At 40.1% G+C, this 18,236-nt stretch overlaps 1 protein-coding gene across 6 annotated transcripts in view; it reads left to right on the top strand.

Annotated features, from left to right (window-relative positions):
- The window catches only part of TBC1D5 (TBC1 domain family member 5), a 438,974-nt gene that overhangs the window by 41,703 nt on the left and 379,035 nt on the right, over positions 1 to 18,236 (top strand). For 2 of the 6 annotated variants that reach the window (XM_087917674.1, XM_087917671.1), the window contains exon 3: positions 5,177 to 5,213. The exons of the other annotated variants lie outside the window; for them this stretch is intronic. The gene's annotated coding sequence lies outside the window, so the exon portion shown is untranslated. The remainder of the gene's footprint in view (positions 1 to 5,176; positions 5,214 to 18,236) is intronic. 6 annotated transcript variants of the gene reach the window in all.

Below are 18,236 nucleotides of genomic sequence, written 5' to 3'. Positions count from 1 at the left end.
GGAGAAAATTACAACAGACTTGTGGGTTCTGAATACCTTAAGATTTGGCTTAACTCTGGAATGTCTCTCCATTCGTCCGAGGCACTTCATCTGTTGCCCCATCTCCAAGAATTCCACCAAGAGGGATCTTATGGACATGGCAATTCAATACCTACTGGACATCCAGGCCATCGAGCCAGTTCCGGAAGATCATCTACTGAATACTCTTCCTAGTTCCAAAGTCCTCGGTGAGGATGAGGAGCAATTCTGGACCTCAAAAAATTGAATGTCCATTTGACATACAAGAGGTTCAAAATGCATTCTCTACAGTCAATCTTGGATGGCATCAGGTTGGATGACCTCCTGACTTCCATCGATTTGACGGCCTACCTCCACATCTCCATTCTCCCCCTGCACCGATGGTACCTCAGATTCTGTTACTCGGGCCATCATTTCCAGTACAGAGCTCTGCCATTTGGCCTAGCCTCTGCTCCCAGGTCCTTCACAAAAGTTCTACCAGCACTGGCCGTGCACCTAAGGACAATCCCTGTACATCTCCAGTGCTACCTGAATGACATCGTCATCCAGTCTTCCTCAACCCAGGTAGCTCAGAACGATCTGGAAACAACAATCTGTGTTCTTTAGGAACATGGATTTTCCATCAATTTTCAAGAGTCATCTTGTACTAACGACTCGTTTGCTGTATCTAGGAGCAGTTATAGACACCAGGTTGTATGAGATCTATCTTTCCCAGGAGCGACAGGACAGCATCAAGTCCTTAGACAACCAAATCAGGATGGAACAATTCGTTCCGTTGGCCTTACTCACACAGCTCCTGGGAAAGATGGTCTCTTGCATAGTCATAGTACCTTGGGCCCGATCACACTTTAAAACCCTGCAATGGTTTTTGCTACCATTCCAGAGGGCAGGGGGCAGCAATTACACCTCCAAAGTCAGAATACCATTAGAGACACTCAGGTCCCTCAGGTGATGGGTGTTCCCAGCATTAGCCAAGGGAACACTATTCAAGGAGCCCAGCCACCTGACTTTGACCTCAGATGCCAGCCTGTTTGGATGGGGAGCCCATCTCCAGCACCAGCTGGCTCAAGGACAATGGTCTCAAGCAGACCTAAAGAACAACATAAACTGGCTGGAGCTCCGAGAAATCCACCTCACCCTCCAACACTTCCAGACCAATGTAGAAGGACAACACATACTGATCATGACAGACAACATGGCCACAAAAGTGCACATTAACTGCCAAGAGAGCACCCACTCAAGGTCCCTCATGCGCAAGGTGGACCAACTATTTCTCTGGGCAGAGGCTCATCTGAGTTCCATCAAGGCGGAGCACATCTCAGGGGCGACAAATGCACAGGTGGACTTTTTCAGCCAGACCACGCTGGACCACTCTTGAGTGATAGTTGCACCCAGACATCTTCCAGGAAATGTGCAAGAGATTCAGCCACCTGGTCCTGGTCTTGTTCGCCATCCCGATGCACTCTCAACTGCCCAGATATTTCACGAGGTTTCAGACTCCAGCAGCAGAGGGAGTCAACACCCTCTGCTGCCTTGGCCCAAGTGGCTATTATATGCATTCCCTCCTCTTCCCATCATACCAAGAGTTATAGGAAACTTCTAGCAGAATAGGCAGAGATATTACTCATATACGGCCATGGTATGCAGACCATCTGTGTCCTGGTTTTGGAGAATCCATCAGGATAGGGTCTCACTCAGCCAGGGGATCTTGGTCCACCCAGAGCCTCAGTGGCTCCAACTGACCACCTGGTACTTGAGAGGAGGATCCTGATGAGGGACAACTTTTCAGGGAAGGTGATACAAACAATCCAAGCTTCCAGGAGGCCTTTCACCAATAGAATTTATAACTCTTAGTTGCAAGGCATTCTGCAGTTGGTGTACTAGGTTCGGTCTGGACCCCACGTCTGTCTCCATTTCACAGATCCTGGACTTTTTACAAGAAGGTCTAGAAAAAGGGTTAGCTAAAAACTTTATCCGGAGACAAGTGCCTGTCTTGTCTTCGGTGCTGACTTATGTGGACTTGGAATCCATAGAGTACCATCCGGTAGTGTGTTCTTTCCTAAGGGGGGCGGTTAACATGAAACAGCCTGTTATACACAGGTACCTAACTTGGGACTTGTCTAAAATTCTACACGCTCTTACCATAGCACCTTTCAAGCCACTTAGGTCTACAAGTCTGTGATACCTGTCATTCAATATTGCTTTTTTAGTGGCCATCACCTTGGCCAGGCAAATTTCAGAACTGGCCGCTCTCTCTGTAATAGAGGAACTTTGCACCTTCCACACAGACAGGGTAGTTCTACATCTGGATCCTTCCTTTGTCCCCAAGATCAACTCCTGGTTTCACTGAGCCCAGGAGATAGTGCTGCCAAACTTCTGTCCAGGACCTTCTCATACACTAGAACAAAAATGGCACACTCTGGACGTGAGGAGGGTACTGTGTAGATGTATCAAATGAGCTTCACCTTACTGTAGATCTGAATCATTGACTCATTCCAACTGTCTTCTCTAGATTTAAAGAACAGTTCATTGACCATAGGCCGTTGGATAAGGGCATGTATAGCCAAGGCCTATGAGATACAGTCTATTCCTGTTCCCAGATGATTAACCACCCATTCTACTAGAAGCGCTACAATTACAGCCGCATGGGCAACGCAGGCTTCGATTGAAGAGATCTGCAGGGCAGCGACATGGTCCTCACCATCTCCCTTTGTACGCGACTACAAGCTGGACATCTTTGCCTCAGCTGAGGCTGCCTTTGGCAGGTGGGTGCTCCAGCGAGTGCATATCAATAGGGAGACTCAGGACCATAGGGACAGCCAGGTTTTGATATGTCCCATGTATGGATTCTCCAATCGACGTGCTGGAGAAAGAGTGTTATCTTACCTGAACACTTCTTCTCGGCATGATGATGGAGAATCCACTCCCCCCCGGAGATCGTCAGGTCCTTTGTCTAGGACAGGAAGAGCCAATGCCAGCAAAGAATCCTTCAGATGACTGTGCCTTCATCTTAATCTGGGAAAGTGACAGTTGACAAAGGAGCATGGTAAAATTTTACGGACTCAGTCTCTGGGCAGAAAGGCATATGTCAAACCCATCTGTGGATTCTCCATCATCATGCCGAGAAGAAGCATTCAGGTAAGACAATGCTCTTTTTATATTAGGTTACTTGCTTATACTAAACTGTAGTGCAATGTTTGTTTTTTCAGGAAAATGCATTAACTGATTAAAGGTTACTTTCTGATAGAAAATCTCAATGAATACAAGAGAGTATTCAAGTGCTATGATTTTTACAAAAAAATATACAGATAGTCTTAAAATGCTTCTAAAACGGGTGGGATTCTATCTGGTCGGACCGGTTCTAGAGAAACAGTTGTTATGATTCTGCCCAGTTCGGAGAATCGGCAAATGGTGCCACTGGCTGGCTCCGCCCCACCCCTCCCCGCCCACTCATGCCTTTCTTGGCAAACTTGCGTGTTAAGTTGCTATTTTTTCCCCCGGCTGTTCTGCTGTGTGCCAGGAGATTTAGATTAGCTAGAATTGCTTTCTAGCTAATCTAAAAGTAGAGCTGAACCTTCCTTAAGACCGAAGCTTTTATTTTCAGTGCAGATTCAGGTAGTAGATTGCCAAATGGTAGATCTGTGAGTGAATCTGTGATTCTGTGAACAACTCAATCTGCCTGCCTGCTTTGCCTGATTTTGGGTAAAAGTTGCTCTTTTTTAAATAAAAAAAAATCAATATTTACAAAAATATTTACAATATTTACATACAAGCTACACCCAGTCAGTCACATGATCACCAAGCTACACCCATAAATTAGGCCACACCCACAGTACTGGTTGTTGAGACATTTGAATCTCACCCGTTCTAAAAGCTATTCATGCCCAGAAGTATTAAAATTCTGGTGTGAATATTATACTATAAGAAGTTTGAGTATTTTGTTGCTAAATTGATTATTATTATATGAACACTACAATATTTTCATATACTAATATAAACCCTGAAATATTTATATGACAATAATACAGTTTACTTATAAATCATATATTTCATTTCAGACAATGTCATTTGCTAAAAGTCTTATTGATTAGTCCTGATAGTTTTACAGAAATTTTTTTTTCTGAGCACTTAAAATTTGAGGAGCTGCTGTAGTCCCACAGGATATAAAATAAAGCTGTCTGTAGATAAAATTGTTCTGAATGTTTCAAGCAGTTTGAGTTTTTATAAGGATGCAAAATACCTGCACCTTAACCCCTTAAAACATTTAGTAGTGTGTGTGTATGTGTTTACATATAACACACACACATACACACACAGAGAGAGAGAGAGAGAGAGAGAGAGAGAGATACACATCATCAAAGTCTGGATTGCTTTTTATATCTGTGTACTTTTTCCCTAAAATATGTTATCCTCTGACATAAACAGATGCTGCTTTAACAATGCAATACATTGTGTATCATAAAATTATCTCTATTTTAATCACAGATACTCACTTAATGAGACACAAGCAGGTTCCATAAAAATGGATTTAGGAAGAGATTTAGTGTTTTGTTTTTGCCACATTATAGAAATATGGTAGCTTATGCTCTAAAGTAAATTGTACCTTGTGTGTAATAATTTTTTTTCTCTTAAATCTATTTTAGTTTGAAAAAATATTCTACTTTTTGTTTCAAATACAAGTAACCATTTTTTAAACTTGCAGGGAAGCAATTAATTATCGAAATGATTTTAGTTGCAGGGAAAAAGTAATTTCATTATTGTTTTATTCACTTTTATGTCACTTACTTTATTCTATTGTATTTTATTCTGTTTTATTTTAGTGTGCCTGACACCCATTATTTCTTAATGTACTGAATTGACTAATCAATAAAGCTATACAATATAACACTGCTTTATCAATCTTTGTCATTTAAGGTAAGAAGGAGAACTATTTGCATGTATATTCAAGAAAACTGATCTAGCACAAATACTGATAGGAGAAAATGCAGTTAATATTTTATTTTTGAAATAATATTGCAGATATTTCAAATATGTTCCTTTTCTGTTGCTATATTTGTTTAATTCTTATTTCTCTCCTTTTTAAAGTCTGTAAATACACAGATAGAATAACTTCTTGCCTAATGTTGAATTTGTTTACTTGATTTTTTTAAATTATTAGATGCAGCAAAATTGTATTGTACTTGGGGCAAGGGGAGGTAAGTGTTTTTATATTGTGTTTTTTAATTCAACTGAACCCAGCAGAGTTAAATGTAGTTTGGAAGCACAGGGAAGAATTAATGATTGGAAGATACAGAGTTGGTAAATTATTTATTCTGGCCCCGAGGAAGCTGAAAAGCAGAGTGAAAGACTAATAAATCATTTGTGGTAGTGCTGGTTGTCACTTCCAATTATTTTAGACGGTTTTGTGATAAACTGCGACACCTGCTAGATATCCCAACACCATCCCTTGATGCTGGTAGCACAGTTTATTCAGTTGATTATCAAAGGCAAGTTTATCTAAACTTTCTATATGTTAAATGAAGAATTTCTTGTTTTCCCAACATTCATTTCTCTAGATGTCTTAAAGCATGTTGGTGCAACTTTGAATTCTTTCTATTAATGCTAAGTTTCCCTTAATTCTGTCCAGGAATGAAAGGATTTATCTCCTTTTGCAGTAGCATGTATTTAAAGTTACAGATTATATTAGTAATTTCATTTTATAGTATTCAAGTAAAGAATGACAACTTTTTTCCTGTGTCTTAACATTTGGGGAAATTGAAAATGACTTATGACTGAGATTTTACAAATTGTAGTGTGTACATAAGAAATGCCAAAGTATTTATATATTTTGGCATTCTCATGTACAGAGTACAATTTGTATGAAATAAAATTTATATTTTATTCCTCTTGAATGTTTAAAGAAAGTTATTTTTAAAAAAACCATGCAAAGGGCATGTCATATCGTTTTCATTTCTTTTCAGAAATGAAATTTTAAAAAAATCAGAATAGATTGAAACTCTGATTTTTGCAGAAGTTATAAAAACAGGTTTAAAATGTCATGTGTTTAAAGTATGAATGGTCCTTGTTTAGCGACCATTTATTCAGCACCAAGTCAAACTTACAATAGTGCTGTACTTAGTATTGGTTCTTGAAATTCTAGCTATTGCAGTCTCCCTGACATAATGTGATTATGATCTGGTTGCTTGTACCTAGCTCACAATGAAGATCTTGCAGCATTCCACAGTCATTTGATGGCCATTTGCAACCTTCTTTGTCATCTTCCTACAAAACAAACAGTGGGGAAGGTTCCAAATGGTGACCATGTTATGTCCTTGCTTAATGACCTATAGTGATATGCTTAATGATAGTAATTTGAAGTGCTAGAATTTTTGCACTATGCAATGAGATCACAACATTACATTCACTTTGCAACTGAAATTTCTAACATCATTGGCATCATAAATCAAGGACTATCAGTATATGGAGGTTGTATACAAACCATACCAAGAAAACAGCTTTAAAATCACAAAACAGTCAAATTGGGAAAAATGTAGGAGTGTTTCAATATGGATGACTACCACTTCAAAATGTATACTGATATTCTAGTTTTTATTTTTTATTAGTTGTAATCTAACAGAAAGCAAATTAAAACAAAAGAACAAAAGTAATTACACAGAGATAACAAAATAGGTGACCCTATGGTAAACTTATAAAATTATGTGAAAGAGCCAGTGATTATCAAACTTCTTAATATTTTTTGCCCAAATGAAACTTTGATATGATATTTCTGTCTGTCACATAATAGACATTTTCTGTAGACTCTTCCCAAGGTGAATAAACTTCAGCACAAAATAAAATGTTAGATTTTGTGAATGTTAAAAATAGTCTTAAACAGAATATATGCACATATGAAGACTGCTTTCAGAAGGCAGTTGATCTGAAAATGGTTAAAAGAAAGTAGAACAAATTATATAACAGAGCTGTCAATGGTTGCTCTGTATCAACTTGTTTTTGGAATAACCACACATGAGTGTTCATAGCTATGTCTATTCCTGGTACATTAAATTAAAAAAACAGCCTTTGGGAGAAAGAAAATTGGCAGGTATGTACAAACAGTATGGGAAACCATTTGAAATGAACCATTATCATTTCTCTGTTTGGAGAAACTCATATACTGTAATAATTCTACAAATGGGTAGCATCCCGCACAGAATAATAGTGTTGGAAAGATCCTCTATTCCAACTCCTTTCTGGTTTAATATGTGATCGAGAATAAATCTTAGCTAGCACTTCGCTTATAATAATATATCTCCCATCAACAAATGAAAGAATAGAAGAGCCTGGCTGATGAGCCAAGCCATATTTATAACTTCTGATATCCAGAAGCCTGTAGGAACTCACAAATATGAATAACAGAATAACATAGTTGGAAGAGACCTTGGAGGTCTTCTAGTCCAATTCCCTGCTCAAGCAGAAAATTCTATACCATTTCAGACAATGGCTGTCCAATCTCTTCGTAAAAATCTCCAGTGAATGAGCACCCACAACTTCTGAAGGCATCCAGAATATCCAGATTAATTATTCTAATTGTCAAGAAACTTTTGCTTAGTTCTAGGTTGGTTCTCTCTTTGATTGCTTCTTGTTCTGCCTTCAAGTGCTTTGGAGAATAGATTGACTCTTTCTTCTTTAAGGTATCCTTTCAAATATTGGAATGCTACAAGCATGTCACTCCAGTCCTTCTTTTTACTAGACAAGACATCACCAATTTCTACATATTTTAACCTCTAGCCTCTGTAATCATCTGTGTTGCTCTTCTCTGCACTCTTTCAAGAGTCTCAACATCTTTTTTATATTGTGGCAACCAAAACTTGATGTAATATTTCTAGTGTGGTCTTACCAAAGCATTATAAAGTGGTATTAGTACTTCACATGATCTTGATTCTATCCCTCTGTTAATACAGCCTAAGAGGACTCTACTCTATACCTGTGTATCTGATTTTTCTTACCTACATGTAAAACCTTACCATTGAATTGTATTTTGTTAGATAGGGCCCTGTGTTCAAGTCTGTCAAGATACTTCTGGATCTTGAGCCTCCCTTCTCAGATGTTGGCCATTCATGCCATATTGGTGTCATCTGCAAATTTGATGAGTTCCCCCTCCATCTCCTCATTTAAACTGTTTATGAAGATGTTGAAGAGTACTGGACCTAAGACAGAACCTTGGGCTACCCCACTACTTATTCCCTCTCGGTAGATGTAGTTTCATTAGGGACTTCACATTGAGTGCAGTTGGTCAGCCAGTTATCTCATGGTGATGCTGTCTATCCCATATTTTTCTAATTTATCAAGAAGTAGGTTCTTGTGTACTTTACTGAAATCCAAGTATACTAGGTCCACAGCATTTCACTGGTCGACTAATTTAGTCACTTTGTTAAAGAATGAAATAAGATTTGTTTCATGTGGTCTGTTTTTGACAAACCCATGTTGGCTTCTGGTTATAATTTTGTCTGCTTCTAGATGTTTGCAGTTCTGTTGTTTAGTTATTTTTTCCAAGATCTTTCCAGGTATTGATGTCAGGCTGATTGCTCTGTAGTTTCCTGGATCCATTTTTTTCTCTTTTTTTGAAAATAGGAACCACATCAGCTCTCTTCCAGTCCTCAGGTAATTTCCTGGTGCTCCAGGATCTTAGAAAGATATGGTTCAATGGTTCCAAGATTACATCTGTCAGCTGCTTCAGAACTCTGGTCCTAATGATTTGAACTCATCTAGGGTGGACAATTTAATTCCAGTACACAACTATAAATTTATCTTTTTCAGAAAATCAAGTATGTGTACAATGATTGAGATATTTATTTGATTTGGATCCAAAACACCCATCTTTAAAGTCATATGAGTCTTTTGTGTGTACAAAATTAGTGCCCCTTTTTTCCCAGACTTGGGCCCAGCAGACAGGTCCACAGTGTGAACCAGGGCAGACTCTGTTGTGATTGGACTGTATATATATACCCTTTTATATAATTTTATATATATATTTAAAAAAAAAAACTTAAGAGAGGCCCAGTGGCAGTAGGACACAGACTAGCCCTGAGAGAAAGCCACTCTAGGGAAGTCTCTGCTTTCCAATCTGCAGCCAGAGGAGCAGCAAAAAAATTAAAGACCAAAGCTGTTGCCTCCAGGAATCCCCCCAGAGCTGAGGAAAGGAGGCATAGGGCCTTGGAGAAGCTCATTTCCAGAAGTCAGAAGGAGAGGGAGAGACAGAACCCAGTATCTTCCATCTTAGGAGATGAGGAATTTTCCCTCCAAAATGTCTCCTCCTAAGTCTCCAACATCTCAAGAGACAGACTTAGTTGCCAAAATCTGTCTCCAGATGGCGCAAGGGAACAGGCTTTTCTGCCTGCCCAAGAAGGGAGCAAATCTGCCTCTGGCCCCTAACAACAGCAATTGTTGGTACTTGGCAACAATCTATCCTACTGCTGCAGGCCTTCCCACAGAGGAGGAAGACATTTCCCCTGCCATCAAGCACCTTATCTCCCAAACCATCGATGAGGTGGGAGTTTGCGGAAGGATTTCCACGCCTGGGCAGAAACCCTTCCATCTACTCTGATTACCATGAAGATGGCAGATTATTAGAAGTCAGCTTAGTTCTACAGGACTTGCAGGAACACCATGCAAGGGGGCGTTCGGATCATAATAGGTCTTCAGTTTCAGAGGAAGGTGAAGTGCGAGATCAGGACCTCTCTGAGGATAAGGGCCTTAAACCAGAGTTACCTGCGTTCACAGGTCTTTTCCACCCCACATTATTCAAATCCCTGTTATATAAGGCCAAGAATGCTGCCCGCATGGAGTCTGATTCCGGCACAGAGGCAGTAAGGAGACTTCGCTCCATGGACATGCTTTTTACAGAACCAATTATGCAGATGGACATTATTCTATCACCAAAGTTGTTCCTGGTTGTCATACGTAAACAGTGGGCTGCTCCAACATCAGGTCCCTCAGTAACAACGACTGAAAATTTTACAGTGTAAGCACCACAATTGATTCAGCTCTTCAGCTGCGTATTGTAGATGCCCCTGTGGTTGCATTGGCCTCTCCTCTGCCATACCATCTGAGCTGGAGGAGGCACTTAAAACTGAAGAGAAAAAGACTGAACAGATTCTCCAGTGTTCGCATTAGGTGGCTGCTTGGGCAGTGAGAGCATCCACAGTGGCCTCATTCTTTACCAGAGCATCTTTAAGGTAGCTACATCAATTGTAGGAAAGGATTGTGCCCAGGAACGCGTCTATCAGGACATAAACAAATTGGTGGCTGCTGCTGAGTTTTCAGTAGATGCTACTCTGGATGCGGCTCGTTTTACATCTAAAGTGGTGGCATCCTCTGTAGTAGCCAGGAGCATGCTATGCCTTCGCCATTGGCAGGCGGATCCTAAAAGGACATATAAGTTAGCTGCTGCCCCTTTTCAAGGGGACAAACATTTTGGGGAGGCCTTGGAGCCGCTGCTCAACGAGTCCAGAGATAAGAGGAAAGTCCCTTCTCTCTCTAGGTGCAGTGAATTTCATCCCACTCCATACTTCAGACAGCCGTCATTTCGATCTGACGACTCTGGCCAGCAATTTCACCATACTCAAAAACCAAGCAGGCCAGAGCAGACAACCTTTTCCAAATAAATGGCCCTTTCAAGGAGGAGAAGGTAATCCATACTGACACTCTAAGTGACTGCTCGCCTTCCCTTCCCATCAGAGGCCAGCTTACCCACTTTGCTGATCGATGGGAGGGGATCATTATGGACTCCTGGGTGCTATCAGATTTTTCACTAGAGTTCCTCTCCACGCCCCGGAGGTTTTTTGTCCGGTCTCTCAGGACAAGGTCCGACAGGCCCTAATGAAATCCCCCATACACCACCTTGGACATCCGTGCATTCGAGGTGGTTCCAGAGGACCAGCGGGGCACAGGGTTTTGCTCCTGTCTCTTTGTCATACCAAAGGCCTCGGGGGGCTGGAGACCCATCATGGATCTCAAATGTCTCAATGCCTTTGTAGCATACAGGAAGTTCAAAATGCAGTCACTGAGTTCCATCCTTCAGAGCATTCGGGAGGACAACTTCCTCACATCTATTGATTTGACTGAAGCTTACCTTCACATCCCCATTTGAGCCCTTCACTGTTGGTTCTTATGGTTTTATTACAAGGGTCAGTACTATCAATACAGAGTCTTTCCCTTCAGACTCTCATCAGCACAGAGGGTCTTCACCAAAATTTTTGCAGTCCTGGCAGCCTTCCTTTGGTCACTCCTGGTGAGAGTGCAATGTTATGTGGACGACATATTCATCCAGTTGTCATCAGAAGCCCAGGCAAGGGGGACCTGCAGCTCACCATTCAGGTTCTGCAGGCCCATGGGTTCTCCATAAACATCAAAAAGAGCTAGTTTGTCCCATCCAAACGGCTATTACATCTGGGGGCAGTAATAGACACCATTTCTTGCAGGGTTTTCCTTTTCCAGAACCGCCTGAGAGACCTACAGGCAGTGACAAAAGAGATAAGGAAGGAGAGGACAGTGACCTTAGCCCTCCTGTCAAGGCTCCTGTCATGCCTCGACATAGTTCCCTGGGCTCGGCTTCATTCCAGGACCCTGCAGTGGTTCCTCCTGCCATATCAGAAGGCAGGCAGGAGCCATTCCTTAGCAGGGTCACCCCCCCAGTGATCAGGTCTCTGATTTGGTGGTTATCCCTGGCCATCAGCAGGGGGTGTTTATTCCGAAAGCCCCATCACTTAACCATAACAACCGATGCCAGCTTATTCAGTTGGAGAGGCTCACCTTTTGGAAATGGCTCAAGGAGGACTCACAAAGACAGAGGCTGGAACATCAACTGGCTAAAGTTGAGGGCGGTGTTCCTGGTACTCAAACAATTCTGGAACAGTGTAGAAGGGGTTCGTATCCTTATACTCATGGACAATGTTGCAGCCAAAGCTCACATAAACTGCCAGGGAGGGACTTACTCTAGGTCTCTCATGAGAGAGGCCGAGAGGATGGGCCTCTGGGCAGAACAACATCTCTGTCCATAAAAGCAGATCATATCTTGGGAGTAGAAAATGTACAGGCCAACTGATTGAGCAGGACAAAGATGGATCACTCGGAGTAGCGGCTCCATCCATCTCTCTCTAGGAGGTGGTGGACTGGTTTGTCTGCTGGTTGCAGACTTATTTGCCGCTCTGGAAAATGCTCAACTGTCAAGATTCTACTCCTAGTTCCCTGACCTGGGGTAGAGGGAATCAACACCCTCAGGTACCAGTGGCCTCAGGGTCTGTTGTATGCCTTCCCACCACTGCCATTCATCCCCAAGGTGTTAGGGAAAGTGTTGGAGGAAAGAGATCAGGAGTTGCTTTTAGTTCCTCACTGGCCAAGGAGGTCCTGGTTCGCAAATCTTGTGGGGTTGTCGGTGGCCCCACCCTGGAGGATTCCACCAAACAGGGTCTCCCTTTTCCAGGGTATTCTGGTCCACCTGGACCCTCAGTGGCTACAGTTGACCATTTGGATGAGTGGAGATCCCTGAGGTGGTCCATCTCTTCTCCAGGGTCATCCAAACTATTCAGGCCTCCAGACAACCTTCCACGAACCGCATCTACGATGCCACTTGGCGGGCCTTTTGTGACTGGTCCTCCAGATTTGGGATTGACCCCTCATCGGCTACCATAGCCCAAATCCTGCAGTTCCTCCAGGACAGACTAGACAAAGGTCTTGCAGTCAACACCATCCATCGTCGGGTGGCAGCTCTTTTTTTGGTTCTGTCGTGGTAAGAGCACAACACCCCATGGTGCGCAGATTTATCAAGGGAGCTGCTAATCTGTGTCCACCTATAACTCACAAGTACCCTACCTGGGACCTGGCTAAAATTTTGTTATCCCTGACTGAGGCACCTTTCAAACCTTTCAGGTCTGTCAGTTTCAGTTTTCTTTCTTTCAGAGTTTCCTTTCTAGTGGACGTCATTTCAGCAAGGCGTATTTCGGAACTGTCTGCTCTGTTAGTCCGATAGGACCTATGTATTTTCCACCCAAACAAGGTGATCCTTAGACTGGATCCTGCATTTCTACCTAAGATAAACTCCTGGTTCCACAGGGCCCAGAAGGTTGTGTTGCCTGACTTTTGTCCTAATTGGAAACATAGGTTGGAAAAGACATGGCATATTCTGGACATGAGAAGAGCACTCTGGATATATATTATGTGGACTGCCTCTTTCCGGAAGTCGGAGTCTCTCTTTGTTTCATTCCATCTGGTGACCCTGGGGAATAGGATCAGATGGCTGCCCGCCCATAGGACACTACATTTTGGTATGTCCCTTGCCGATGCTGCATTTGGTAGACATGTGTTACAACAAATTCTTTCGGAGCAGGGATTGCAGGATCGGATGGCTGTCTGTCCATAGGACACTACGCTTTGGTATGTCCATTGCCTGGACTCTTGCAGAAGTACTATGGAGAAGAGGTGTTGGTCTTACCTGAACGCGTCTTCTCAGAGTGCTGATAGAGGGTGCCAGTCCTACTCTGTGGACCATCCAGTCTTGTGAAGGGGGAAATTGTTGATGGTTTTCTTGCCTTATCCTTGGTTGTTTCTTGTTTTCCAAGACATGTTGAATCGGTCTCGTTGACTTTGCTGAAGCTGGGGTTACCTAGCAATGGAGGCAGGTCTTAACAGCTTTGACAGACTCAGTCCTCAAGTTGGAAATGGAATTAACCCTTGCTTGGACTCTCTAACGGCACTCCAAGAAGACGTGTTCAGGTAAGACCAATGCTGCTTCTCCTTAAAAATCTCTAGTGTTGAACTCTATACCATTTCAGAAAAATGATTGTCCAATTTCTTCTTAAAAACCTCTAGTGTCAAAGCACACAGAACTTCTGGAGGCAACCAGAATTCTAGGTTGGTTCTCTTTTTGATTATTTGCTTCTTGTCCTAGCTTCAGATACTTTGGAGAATAGGTTGTCCCATTTCTGTATGGCAACCCCTTAGGTATTGGAACACCGCTATCATATCATCCTTATTCCATCTTTTCATTAAACTAGATATATTCAAATCCTGCAACTGTTCTTCGTATGATTTAGCTTCCTAGACTCGGCCATCAAAAGTAGAAATCATGCTTCATACGTGTATCTAATTTTCTTTTTGCTTGTGTTGAAGGTTTACGTTTCAGTAGATTTTAGTAAAGAAGCTGCTCTTCTATACATGAAATCATATATTAGACTTAGGTCATTTATAAATGATATACTTCCAGTACTCTTTAAAATTAAAATTAGTTGACATTGCTACTTATGATGATAGCAAAGTTCACACTGTAATTGCATCCAAAATATGTTGTTTAAAGAAGATCATGTTTGCCATAGTAAAAATGATGCAATCCAGTTTTTCAGCATGGCAAAGAACTGTTAAAATCTGCAATAGGAATGCACTAAGTGACCAGCGATAGTATATGGAAGGGCTATAACAGTTTGATTTATCATCAAGACGGCAATGATAACAGCCAAATTAATAAAGAATCAAACATCTTGAAAGAAAAAATAGAATCGGCCATGGGAAAATTGCTGAATTGTAAAGCCCCAGGTGGAATACCCGTGGAATTACTAAGACCAGTGCTAGTTAACATCATCACTGCCCTGTATCAAGAGATATGGACTATATATCAATGGCCTGGACTGGAAAATATGTTTTTTATCCCATTAGTAAAAAAAGACAATACCAGAGACTATTCCACGATTGCATTTATTTCCAATGCAAGCAAGATTCTGTTAAAAATAATCAAAGAGTTACCTGATGTACAGATTAGCTTTAGAAAGGGATGCAGCACTCGAGCTCACATTAGAAATATTAGATGTATTATGGAAAAGGTATGTGAATATCAAAAGGATCTTTTTATGTGCTTAATTGATTACAGAAAAGCCTTAGATTGTATATAACACCAATAAGCTATGGGCAGCTTTGCATGATCTTGGTGTCCCAACTCAGCTGATCAGATTCATCAGATCACTGTGCACTGATTAGGAGGCAACAGTGTGAATACTTCATGGTGACACAGATTGAGTCAGAATCTGTAAGGGAGTTAGACAGAATCAGTAATGTGGTTAGACAAAATTTAAACCTTTTTCTTTTTAAATCTGTTTAATTCAGTATGCTTATTTAACTGCCTTCCTGGAATATTTTACTTTTGTAAGAATTTATAAAAAACATTTTGTTGTATTTTCCAGAAATATATATTCAGGCATATATTTGCATTTCTGTATTCTGTGAAAACTTACGTACTGTAAACCCTATTCTGTATACTAGAGAAGGCCTTCTATAGATAAAGAATGAAGGCATACAGAATGGAGGCATTCTGTAGTCCTCAAAGTCAAATTAGCTGTAGAGAAGATGTCTCAAACTACTACAATATCTGCTATTTGAGAAAAACTCATGAGCATTGTCAGTTCCTGACAGCTGTAGGATTGCCTGTGGGCATGTTGCTGAAATTTCAGTTGTAATTATACAGTACACTTCCTTTAACAAATTGTGTTCCCAGCTATAATTATAACAGCTTTATTTGCCTCCAGCCTGATCCTTATCTTAGCACCCACCTTCTTGCTACCAGATGATTTAAGTATGGTAGAGATTCTTTTAAAGCTGAAAATCTAATACTTGACTGCCTGAAAAAATGCCTCTGATCAGTCTTATTTACTTTTACGAATTTGGATGGATGTGTGTGTGTGTGTGTGTGTGTTCACATATATACAAGCACACAAACACACAGATAGTTTCTTTACCAACCGGTTCTGCTTATAATAGCAAAAAGGAATTAAGAAGGAATAGATATGAATCATATGTTAAAGATTGGAGAACTCATAACTTGTATTCCTACAGCCTCCTATTGACTATGTTAACTTGGTTCAAAAACTTTTTGAAACATATTTTTGTAAAAGAATAAAGTATACTAAATTTACTACTGTTAATAAATCTTGGCCATATGTAATGAGATCTAACACATATTAGAATAGCCTTTAGTAAAATTGTCAACAATTTCACTAAATTTAGTATATTTGGATATAGTGCTATTCTATAAATAGAAACACTATACTTGCATGACAGTGGAGGTAATTAAAGAATCTTAAAAAGGTAATAGAAATGGGCCCTTAGATATTAAATAGACATTTTAGATCTATTATTTGATATATCTACACAAGTACTCTTGGTTGGCTTCTTGTGAAGTTCTTTTTGGGTTAAGTGAGTCTAGTAATGAAGTAGAACAGACAGATATCTTTGGCAATTCTTTTTTCCCAGGGGGAAATGAATTTGTCAGTGAAAGTAAACTGAGCAACTCATGCAAAATTTTGCCATATTTTCTGTTAGAATCTTTGGGGACATCTGGTTGAATGCTTTGCTAAAAGCAAAGTATATTATATCCACCACATTCTGTGGTTTGCTAACTGGCCGTGCTATCAAAAAGGAGATCAGTTTGGTTAGCTACAATTTATTCTGATAAACCTACATGGAATCCTTTCTTAATTTTATAAATGCTTATAAGCCGATTATTTATATTTTATTCCAGAATTTTGCCCAGTAATGATATCGAGCTATTCATGTTTATAATTATCTAGACCTTTTTTTACCTTTTGTGAAGATAGAAACAAAACATGCTCTTCTGTTTTCTGGTGCTACCCCTGCCTTCCATAATTTTTCAAAGATTATGTAAAGGGTTCTCAAGATAACATCTGTAGTTTCTTTTAGTTTCACATCTTAGTAGTCATGTTTTCCCTAGCAATCTCTAGGGACTAAAGATACACTTTTTTGTCAGTTGTTTTACTTGGTCTATTTAAACATTTTGAGAGAAAATTGAGGCAAAATAGGATTGAAGGAATTATTTCCTTAACATCTTCCTTACTACCCTCATCTATCATCTATCAGTAGCTTCACTTTTTTTTTTACTGACATAAACCAAAAAGCCTGTTGGGTTGCTTTTATATTATCTCACAAATGTATGTTTCTATGTATGCCTTTAAAATATTAAATAAAATTTCTATATGAAAATATTAGCTAATTGTTGGTAAGCCTCTTTGATGAATCATCTATTTTCTGTTTCTTCTATATGCTACTTTTAAATCCAAGATCAAGTGAAAGTTCCATATTATATACATTGTTTGTTATAAACTCCTTTATTTACTACTCATTATTTTAGTCATAAATTATAAATAAGTTTACATTGATGTATATGAATATATTTTAGAAGTAACAGATTCTGAATCAGTTTGAATAATCACTTTAGTTAAGAAATCTGGTATAATCTGGTTTTATCTATCAATTTCCTTTAGTTTTTTAGGTGGATATTTGTTTTTTATTTGATTTGTCAATCGCTTACAAGATAATAGATATAAGTATAAACATGAGTAAGAATATAGGAAATAAGTAGGAATAAATGGGGACAGAAGGACAGGGATGGTAGGCATGATTGTACACTTATGCATGCCACTTACAGACCTTTTAGGAATGGGGTGAGGTCAATAGTGGATAGTTTGAGGTTAAAGGAGTGGGAGTTAGAGGATGTAACAGAGTCAGGTAATGCATTCCAGGCATTGACCACTGTATTGCTGAAGTCATACTTTCTGCAATCAAGTTTGGAGCCATTTACAGTTTGTATCTGTTGTATGCTCTTGTATTGTTGCGGTTGAAACTGAAGTAGTCATTTACTGGTAGGACATTGTAGTAGATAATTTTGTGTACTATGCTTAATCCAGCTCTAGGTGGCATAGTTCAAGCCCAAAATTTCAAACCTGGTGATATAGGGTATTCTGTTGTGAGCAGAGGAGTGTAGTACTCTTCTTGTGAAATACTTCTGGACTCGCTCAATTGTATTAATGTCCGATATACAGTGCGGATTCTGGACTGATGAGCTGTATTCGAGTATTGGTCTAGCAAAAGTTTTGTATGCTTTAGTTAGCAATTCAATAATGTTACGAAGAGAAGCTTCGTAACATTAGATTTACAACTCTTAATGCCTTTTTGGCAATGCTGTTACAGTGAGCTCTGGCGCTTAGGTCATTTGATATGTGTACTCCAAGGTCCTTGACAGAATGAGGATCATCGACAATCCACCTATCTTGTATTTGGTGTACTGATATTTTTTATCAATGTAAAACTCATTCAAGTTCAAGCGAGAATGCATTATAATGGTCTTCTGTAGTATTACAGGTAGAGAACAGAATGTGCCAATCAAGAGATGATAGGTCAGC

This window comes from Pseudonaja textilis, chromosome Z, assembly GCF_049901715.1.
Source record: "Pseudonaja textilis isolate UNSWEBS1 chromosome Z, rPseTex1.2, whole genome shotgun sequence".
Classification (NCBI taxonomy): domain Eukaryota; kingdom Metazoa; phylum Chordata; class Lepidosauria; order Squamata; family Elapidae; genus Pseudonaja; species Pseudonaja textilis.
The sequence above is the reverse complement of the archived record's forward strand: the minus strand, read 5'-3'. Positions and strand labels throughout refer to the sequence as shown.